Genomic DNA, 11,101 nt, shown 5'->3' on the forward strand with positions numbered 1-11,101 from the left:
ACCAGAGCAGAACTATGTGTAAGCAGTACTGTTTTACCTGAAGCAGTGGCAGTGGGTACCCCGCAAGGACAGCGGCACAAGGTCTCCCTGCAGATCAGTGGCATGCACTGGGTCTCCCCGCATGTTAGTGGATCTTTGGAATAGGGAGGGGGGTGTCCTTTGGTGGCCAGTAACACTCTGGCTCCCACCTAAAAAACCCCAAATCACAAGCAGATCCACACTCACATGATATTTCCATTTGTTTAATAGCGATCATGGGTTCTGCCTAAAAGTGACATGAGGCACTTCTGCAGAAACTGATCCTAAAATGAGCTTTTGAACTACTGCAGGAATATTACCCTGGAATTTTATCCACATTCGTCTGGTTGAGAATTTGTCTCTCAGGATTCGGGATGCCCCCTCATTGAATACATTTCTCCGATGTGTGAAGGTTTTCATCGCAGCAACACAATGGGAGAGGATACGACTCCCCTGCACCCTAGGTTGCAACAGTGGCCACAGTAATCTGTACTTGCCTCCCCCATCCCTTAAAGTCACAGCTATGGATTAAGACCCCCCATCCACTAGTCAGATTTGGCCTGTGTTCTTCAGATTCAGGTGGATCTGGCAGACCGATCTGAAGAAAAAAGGCCAAATCTGAGCTCCCTCAGATCAGATGTGCGTCTGAGTCTAGAGGTGCCCATACACTAGTAAGATTTATCTTCTGATCTGGCTGGTTGGAGCAAAAACATGGTTATGGATGAGTGACAGTTTGTCAGTTTTCCAGCATTTCCAAGCAAATGGTCAACTGTAATTTGCTCTCATCCACAACCAAGTTTTTGTTCCAACCAGCCAGATCTGCAGATAAATCTGCGTGTGTATGGTCACCTTCAGATCCATCTGACCAAAAAATCTTACGTGCTAAACCAAAGATCCATCTGATCTGAAGCTGTCAGGGGTTTGATCAGAAGTGAATAGAGTGAAAATTTAGCCCAGGTTCAGATCCGATAACTGGGAGAGTTCAAGGGAAATCTGAAGAGATTTATAGCTTCAGATATGTCTGCGTAATGGTTGGGGGGCTTTACAGTTTATCATAGGGGTGTGTGGGGGGGGGGGACAGGCAGTACATTACCTGCCCCCCATCCCCTTCATCTCAGGGGCCCTCCATCCCTATTATACACTAGAGGCCAGTGTAATGCATAAGAGTTGCAGTCGAGACATCTTCGGTGGTTTTGACTCCAACTCTACCACCATAAAGACCCGCTGGGCTGATCCTGTGTTCCCTTTCTGCCAGTCGGGCTTGGGTGGTGCCTGGCTTGCAGCATCGTCAATGTATTTTTTTTAAAGGGTGCATGGCCCTTCTTGCTGCTTTGGTGTTTGCCTCCTGTTACTTGTCTGCATTCTTGGATCAGACATGTAGTAGGTGTAGTAAAGGTGGTGTATGTGTATGTGTGTGTGTGTGTATATATATATATATATATATATATATGTGGGGTGGGAACAAGAGCCTAGTGCTTGGGATGCCAGTGGTCAGAAAACTGGCAGCAGCATCCCAATGTACACAATCCCAACACCTCCGACCCTCCCTACCTACTGCCTAAGCCTACCTCCTTCCCTCCAGGAGTCTAAAGCTAACCCCCTTTAGTGCCTAACTGCCCTCCACACATCCTAACCCTAAAAGTACCCCATTAGCACCTAACCCTCCTTTATTAGCACCTAACCCCCCCCCACACTCACACACACACACAACAGCCTAACCATAACACACACCCCTGACTACCTCCTGCTGTTTTACCCTAACCAGCTATGCCATACTTACATTTAGAGTGCCGACAGTCCGTATCCGAGCACAGGGATTTTATGAGCAATGTCAGAGTTCTGTCACCGTTTTTTTTACCAGTGTAGGGAATCTGGCATCCTGAACGCATGCCCCATCTCCTTAGTACCCCAGTCCTTCCGTAAGCCTTAATCCAGCTCTATACAAAGGACCACTAAAACAAAGTTGACTTTTAATGAAAAAAAAATCAATGAACAATATTTACAAATATATGGAAAATTATAACATCTGTATAAAATTCCTCTCCTCATATCTCATGTGCCATCTTCAGCCCTGGGCACTATCTGAGTTGACCCCACAAGGAGCTGTCCATAAATCACCCAAGATTTAACTACCAACTCTCTATGGTTGGGGTGAATGTACACGTGCTCGGAAATGCCAGTACATCTCCCACAAAGGTGAGTGGATAGGCATCTTAGCTGGTTTGGAATCTACGTTTTTCCATCTGATACTCCCTACATCGCCGTACTGGCATTTCCGAAGTCACGTGTACATTCACCCCAACCATAGAGAGTTGGTAGTTAAATCTTGGGGGATTTATGGACAGCGCCATGTGGTGTTCTCTTATATTGTATTAGATGTTGTGTGGGGTTTGGTACACCCAGGAGGGCATTATTTGGCAGCAGTACAGTAGGCGCAGAACTTCTATATATTTTTTACTATCGGAGTTGAAATGCTGGGTCACCAGGCCTGGGTTATTTAATTTGGACCCTTTCAGACTTTGCACAAAACCTGGGTGCTGCGCTTTCACATGTAATAACTTGGGTTATCACTGGCAGTGTGAAGGGGTACTTGTGTTTTAGATTTAATGGTCCTCTAAGTAATCATGGGGTGTAACTTAAATAATTTTATAGTGATCAACTATGATGAACACAGTAAGATGCGTGCTCACATATTTGGTATCAGGGGTTCAACAAACAGATGGAGCACCTCTCAGTCAGCGCCGGGGCTCACCAGAATGCCCCCCCGCTGGTGAACGCTGGCAGGGAGGCATTCCATCCGACTGGGAGACGGGCAGAGTTAGGGGGGTGCGGGGAGGCGGTGGGGATTGGCGAACAGGGACCTACGGTGAGCTCCGTCGGAAAACATCTTGTGCGCGCATGTCCCCTTCCGGGGGGCTGGCGGATGGTGATCTGACCGCCAGACCCCCGCTGAATGAGCCCAGCCCCATCTGTACATTAGCATAGCCTAGTTAGAACTTTCCCATTACATTGCTTAACTTTGTGGAACTTGTTTCAATACTCTAATGCCACCTTCTCTTTGGATGAAGTCCGGCCAGAGAAAGATCTTCTGATCCCTTCCAAATGGACTGCTCTTCCTGTTGCACGGGGCATGTTTTTAGCTATCTACATATGTTGCAGTATAGTCATAGCGAAAGCTATCTCTGTATTGTTTTCTGTTCACCAGGAAAAGCACAAAAAATGTTATCATGATTTGTGGCGATAATAAGAATTAATAAATAAGAATTAATGGGGCAATATAGAATAAATCACAAGGTATCTTCTACTTCAACTTGGATTGTTTTGTTTTTTTGTTAACACCCTTTTATACACAGGGTGGTATTCAATCTTGGCCACTATTTCCAACGGGGGAAATAGTGGCCACCACCTATTAACTGCTGACATTTCTGATAGCATTGAAGGAGGATTCCGACAAAACAGATCCGACTTTAAAACAAGTTGGATGGTATTTGTCGGAAACGGACCCGGATTGTCGAATTCATGGCCGTTTTTGGACACACCCCCTTTCCGACACCCGACAGGTGGAACATTGTATTCCTCCTGTCGTATTTCTGTCGAGCAGAGGGAAAACGGCCCAGGATTCCAACATTTGGAATCCTGGATTGAATACCGCCCATAGACTTAGTTTGGATAAGAGAAAGATTTCTCCTAGTGTGGAGCGCCACTCTAGGACAAATCTTTCTCTTTTACAAAAAATGTCTAAATTTTTTTTGTGGTATCACACCCCACCTTAAGAATGCCCTGTGCTAAGTGTATACCAGAGGGCCTCGTTTCTGTGCAGTTGTCCCTTTCTTTATATTCATACATAAACTTAGGGCCAGATTCACTAAGCTTCAAAAGTGATCAAATGGAGAGTGATAACAACCAGCCAAGTAGCTCCTGTCTGACATTTTTTAAACAGTCTGTGATATGGCATGTAGGAGCTGATTGGCTGGTTGCTAATTACTCTCCATTTGATCACTTTTGAAGCTTAGTGCATCTGGCCCTTAAACTGCTCACAGCAGCTATACGAATTTAACCTGTTCAGGGAAAGAATTTTAATTTCAGCGATATATAATTTAACCAATTTTTTTTTTTTATATAATAAATTTCAAGGTAAGAAAAAAAAAGGTTTTCTAAATTGACCCAGTTATAAATATATATTTAAACTTCAAAAAGCTTTGCAATTTAAAATAATTAACTGAATGTAAACATATGTGTCAGTATCCCTGAAGAGGTTAAAAAATGCAACAAGTGGAGTTTATGATCCACCTAGCATTGTTCAACCTTCCCAAATATGGTGGTAAACTTTACTGTTCACAACTGTGACATCCTTGCCTCCAGTTATGTACAGACTATAAGTAAGAAGCACCCAGTAAGAAGCACCCAAATTAAACGCTGTTCACACAACCGGTGGAATAGGGTATTGTACGACAAACCACTTATATGGGTGGGAAAATACTGTTCACCGATTACGGATTACTTTGCAGTAGAGATAACCAGGAAAAATGCTATCTTCAGGAACTCTCCAAAAACATTTGGTGCTTGTAACCTATTTAAAATCTTCCAGTTAAAAAATAATGTACTGCATTGTTTAACCCAAGTGACAAATTTCCATTTAGGAACAAATTTCTGTAACTGATTGTTTATTCCAAACACTGATTTAGGCGGTAAATGTTTCACAATAAATTATCCATAAAATAACTGACTTTTTGAATCCGGTTTATGCCTTGTCTGATGAATTGTTTTGAACAATTATAGAAAGTCTCCATATATCACATGTTTGTAGATTTGTGTAAATGCTCTGTACATTTTGTTAATCTTTTCTAAATATCAGTAATTCTGTTTGAAAATTACAATTTCATTTTACTGTGCCTGACACAAATTTTGCCTTGTAGTACGTTCATTTTAAGGTTTACTGTTTTGTGTACACTTTTCCTATGCTTTCAGATAGAGAAAAAAGAAACAAAACTGACAATTTTACAAATACTGTTTTCATTTGTAGTTGCAAAAAGCAATTTAACACCCCTGGTAGTCTTTTCTACTGGAAATACAGTTTGCAAAGACATAATCACATTTGCAATTTAAGCATGATTAACAACTGTTTAACAATTTTACATGTAATGTATCTATATTTTGTAATGTAATATACCTAATTACTGGGCTAGCCCCTGTATGGGTACAAATGGCATGCACTTGATTTTACAAGTATATATTATATCTGTATGTATATAATGTAAGTAGCAAATTTTAGTGAATGTATACGTTATAAATATCCCAAATGTTAGGGTTTCTATATTGCTTGCAGTATACATTTTGAAACATTTTACAATTAATGTAAATATGGAAATGTATAATTCACTGTAAAATATTTGCAAATTGATTTTAGGATTTAGAAATAAAATATATGCATTGTTATGATTATAAAAGGTAGTTTCTAAAATATTGAATGCATTTTTGTTTCATCATTACCGAAAAAAAAGAGTCTGCGGAAAAATAAAATGTTCAAATAAATAATTACACAGACATGAACACATTTATGAAACGGTTTAATTTGATTATTATTATTACAAGTCCACATTGAACTATTATAAAATCCACTGGTTAAAAATATATATTAGGGGATGTCAAATTAATTATACATTAGCAGTTACCAGCCAACAGAACAACATAATAGTAATGTCAGTCCTGGGGGCTGTGCCGACATGCAAAACACTTAAATTAGGGGGGGGGGGAATAGTGTTAGCCATTTATTGAAAATAGGATTGATAGAATTAGATTGTTTCTTATATATATATATATATATATATATATATATATATATATATATATATATATATATATATATATATATAAACAAGGTTTTCAAAACGGCACTCAAAATAAGTTTTTAGAGCATCTGTGGTGCAGGGTCCAATTGGAATTAAATAGAAATAGCACTTACCCAACTTTGCAGGAGGGAAGAAGACAGACCAGCACTCGTTTTTGAAGTTAGAAAAGATAAATGTATTGAAAGATATTTACAACATGGCAAACATTGTGTACAACATCAAACAGACCCGACAGTCTGTTTCAACTGGACTCTCGCCAGTTTTCCTCAGGGGTACATCACAGTAGCAAACCAGGCAGTATTTAACATAAAAAAGGGCGCCAGACCCGCCTTGGGGTTCAAAGTGTGCTGTCAATCAGCACCACGCACGGAGCTGAAAGCTTCCTGTTGCTAAGCAACAATGGGCTGGTCTGAGGCGCGTCATGGGGGATTCCCTGTGACGCCTGTGATAATATGCTACATGCCGTTTGATGTTGAATCAAAGGTAGGGGAGTGTAGAGCGGAGTACAGAAGCATTGTCACTGTGTGAAATATGTGAGCAAACTATCAATAGCTGATACGTGACAATAACAACGGTGGGGGAGTGCACGCAGAGGAACAGATGATGGGGTGTCAGGTTGAATACAAGTAGCGGATTGCACAGCCGTCAATACATGGATCTCCTCATGTGTGCAGGTTGATGATTGCATTATCGTGATTCTAGACCGCTGGAAGTTGTCTCATTAAGTGGCTGACGCTGAATGTGCTACAGAGTGACAGAGCAGTATAGCTCAGAAGCCGTGAATATCATAGACTACATTGGGTGACCCTGTCTGAAATGGTGCTGATACAGTAACGTTTAATATCATAGCGCACAGAGGCGACTTATAATGGACTTATGCAATAACGTCCAGTGTGTACATCCAATCAGTCCAAGCACAGTGGTGACAGATTCGAGTCACGGGCAGTCATAATGATAATAAACACAGCAGAGGGGCACTCGGCGGTGTTTGAGTCGACAATTAAGCGTCCAGCACGTACAATGTTATACATCTGTTGACACACGGCGGTGTCCAGCAAGTTTTAATTTGCATATAAGTGGTGGCACTCGGCGGTGCTTAGGTTGGCAATTAGGTATCCAGCACGTTGAATATACATATGATGACACACGGCGGTGTCCAGCAAGTTCCAAAAGCATATAAGTGGTGACACACGGCGGTGTCGTCCCACGTTAGACTATGTGTCTGAGATGTATTTAAAAGATGCAACAATCTAGTCAGAACAGCAAAGAAGCTGGCCCGCCAGAGCTGCGTCTAGGGAGTATGTAAGATTGGGCTTAGAATATGTGCAAATGCTAATAATAGACTAGGGGAAAGGATGATACATCAGTGAGTCCAGTGAAGGAGTGCACTCAGGCACTGTGCGTGCAGTGGGTTCATATAAAGCAACCCATTTTGTAGTCTTCATTTAGACCATGTGGAGTCAGGGAATTAAGTCGGTGGATCCATTGTAATTCCCGTTGGAGCAACAATTTGTCACGATCCCCACCCCGTCTGAGTGGGGGTATGTGGTCAATTAAATGACATTTAAGCTGTGTAATGCTGTGACGTTTCTCCAGAAAATGTCTGGCCACAGGAAGCTGCTTGAGATCCAGTGTCTCATTGTTGTTGTTATATATATATATATATATATACTAGATGGCCCGTATTAAAATGTTGCATGCAAATAAAATACATTTAATTTTATAGTGAGGTTGGTGGTTTGTGCAATCGTGTAACCAATCTTAGCCGTGCCGTATCGATGCATCCAGGGAAAGAACTCTAGGGCCAAAACTAAATTTTAAACACACAATACAATATGCAATTCTAAATTAACAATTCATCAGAATGGAGAACTTCAACTTTAAAATGGTAGATCATTTACCAATTTTGGTTAAGTATGAAGGGAGAAAAATGGATTTTCGACAAAAATCACATTCTAGAAATAAAATATGTGTGTGTGTATATATATATATATATATATATATATATATATATATACACACTGCTCAAAAGAATAAAGGGAACACTAACATAACACATCCTAGATCTGAATTAATTAAATATTCTTATTAAATACTTTGTTCTTTACATAGTTGATTGTGCTGAGAACAAAATCACACAAAAATTATCAATGGAAATCAAATTGATTAACCCATGGAGGTCTCGATTAGGAGTCACACTACAGGATGATCCAACTTTGATGTAATGTCCTTAAAACAAAACAAGTCAAAATGAGGGTCAATATTGTGTGTGGCCTCCACATGCCTGCATGGCCTCCCTACAATGCCTGGGCATGCTCCTGATGAGGTGGCGAATGGTCTCCTGAGGGATCTCCTCCCAGACCTGGACTAAAGCATCCGCCAACTCCTGGACAGTCTGTGGTGCAACGTGGCATTGGTGGATGGAGCGAGACATGATGTCCCAGATGTGCTCAATTGGATTCAGGTCTGAGGAACCGCGGCGCAGTCCATAACATCAGTGTCTTTGTCTTGCAGGAACTGCTAACACACTCAAGCCACATGAGGTCTAGCATTGTCTTGCATTAGGAGAAACGCAGGGCCAACTGCACCAGCATATGGTCTCACAAGGGTCTGAGGATCTCATCTCGGTATCATTTTTCTGACCATTTGAGTAGACACATGCACATTTGTGGCCTGCTGAAGATCATTGTGCAGGGCTCTGGCAGTGCTCCTTCTGTTCCTCCTGGTAGCGACTCCATGCTCTGGACACTACACTGACAGACACAGCAAACCTTCTTGCCACTGCTCGCATTAATGTGCCATCCTGGGTGAGCTGCACTACCTGCGCCATTTGTGTGGGTTGTAGACTCAGTCTCATGCTACCATGAGTGAAAGCACCGCCTGCTTTCAAAAGTGACCAAAACATCAGCCAGAAAGCATAGGAGCTGAGATTGGGGGTGTCTTGCTAATTGCCTATAAGTTCCACCTGTTGTCGATATTCAATTTGCACAACAGCACATCCTAAGTGGACAGTTTGATTTCACAGAAGTGTTATTGACTTGGAGTTACATTGTGTTGTTTAAGTGTTCCCTTTATTTTTTTTAAACAGTGTATATACACATTTACACACTAGCTAAGCCCGGAAAGAAATACAGGGGGACATTTCACATATACCAAAAACTACTTGAGCCCGCGGATACCTTCACAGGTATCCGCGTCACCTCGCTGCGCTCACCACACTTTCTATTCTCAACTCCACGCCGACGTGGAAAGTGGGGGTATTAAAAGGTCGTAGGACCCGTACCGCTGCGCTCGCCACACTTCGGGTTCACATTGATCGTGGGGTGGCGTTAACAATTGGGGGGGGGGGGGGGCATTTCACACTTCAGGGTGCCTATTTGGCCTCTGTGGGACATTTAACATTGTTCCCTATGGAAAATCGCGATTTTTTAGCTTGCGATGCCCAAGATCAAAATCGTGGGCACCCTTCTAGGTAAAGAGTACCAATCTTTCCTCCCAATAGCTGGGACTCAGTCGATGGCTTTTTTTTATGTATACAATTTTTTTGCTACAAAAAATATGATTCAATCAAGTCAACAGTATAGCAATGCATCCAGCAAAAACTATTTTTTGCTTAAGTTTATTATTTGAAGTAAAGTGATAGGTCACACCAGCATTGTTTAACAAGACAACTTAAACCCAATTTGTTTTTACTAGAGTTTATATCATTGACGTACCTTACATCAATTCCCACCATTCTTTTAGCACTTCTAGCTAAAACCTAGTTCCCTATGGTGACATTAAACACAGTGCACACTTGCATGGCTGACTGTGAAATGCTTATTTGGGTTGCACCGACAGCTTATCCATATGGTTGACAATATTATGTAATCTTCCATGGAACCTGTATAACGGATATTATATTGAAAGTGGAAACCCTTAAAACCCATTTATCTGGACACATTCAGCCTAATATGAAAAATGTATAAAACTTTCTAAACAATACAAATGTAAATGTTGGCCAATCAAATTCTATAATTTATCACCGAAGTGCACCAACATCGGTCTTACGGGTCATAACCTCTGTTCCAGGGCCAGATTATCTAAGCTTCAAAAGTGATAAACAGCCAGCCAATCAGCTCCTACCTGCCATGTCACAGACTGTTTGAAAAATGTCAGGCAGGAGCTGATTGGCTGGCTATCACTCTCTATTTTATCACTTTTGCAGCTTAGAGAATCTGGCCCAAAATCTCTCAATGGGGTCCTCGACCCCCATAGAGGGAGAATAGAATAGGTAGAGAACGTAGAGTGCCACTGAAGAACAACACACCCTGTGGGATATTCCTGCACATGGATACCATGGTAAACCCACAGAAACCAGGAAGTTCCAGGTTGTAGCGGCATAAAAATGTTCACTAGTAGGGATTAATATAACTGCAAAAAGTCACAGTGGTAAGGAAAGTACCCAAATGGAAAAATAAGTAAAGAGGCAGGTGGTATTAGGAAGAACTCCAGGATTGGCACTCAGACAGAACACTCCTACAAACAGACAGGGTGATATAGCAGGCATTAAAACAGCAGCTCCAGCAAGACCATCTTGGACTCTCCAAGATGATGTCTGCAAAAGACCCAGGCGCAGTGCAAGGAAGTTGGGGTGTGTGAGCCGCAAAAAGATTCCCAGCCAACATTAATCTTGTGTGAACCAGGAGCTTAGACTGGTATAGGTTATAGAGTTGATAATCATTAGGTCCCCCACTGAAGGTCAACATGGGGTTAGGCCGAAAGGGTCAGTCAAAATAGGGTTTTTAACTTTTGTCCCAAATGTCAACATAGACATGTAATGAAGCACCGCATCTCCTCGCATGGCTCACTGCAATCGCCATGCTTCATTCACAGCACCTCACTGCACTATTTTATTTTACCACCACACCCTAGTGCAGTGGTGGCTAACCTTGACACTCCAGCTGTTGTGTAACTACACATACCAGCATGCCCTGCTACAGTTTTACTATTTGGCCATGCTAAAACTGGTGCAGGGCATGCTGGGATGTGTAGTTCAACAATAGCTTGAGTGTCAAGGTTAGCCATCACTGCCCTAGTGGATGGCAGGGCATGAAATACTGCCTGTCCGCAACTGTTGGCTCAAAAAAACATAAAAAAAATAATGTTGACCTAGTGGAGTGATCATCCAGCAGACAGGTGAGCCAGGAACCTGCTTTAATTCCTAGCAGGCTGTAGACTCCGTCACTGCTAAG

Source organism: Crinia signifera, chromosome 7 (assembly GCF_055691185.1).
Source record: "Crinia signifera chromosome 7, ASM5569118v1, whole genome shotgun sequence".
Taxonomy (NCBI): domain Eukaryota; kingdom Metazoa; phylum Chordata; class Amphibia; order Anura; family Myobatrachidae; genus Crinia; species Crinia signifera.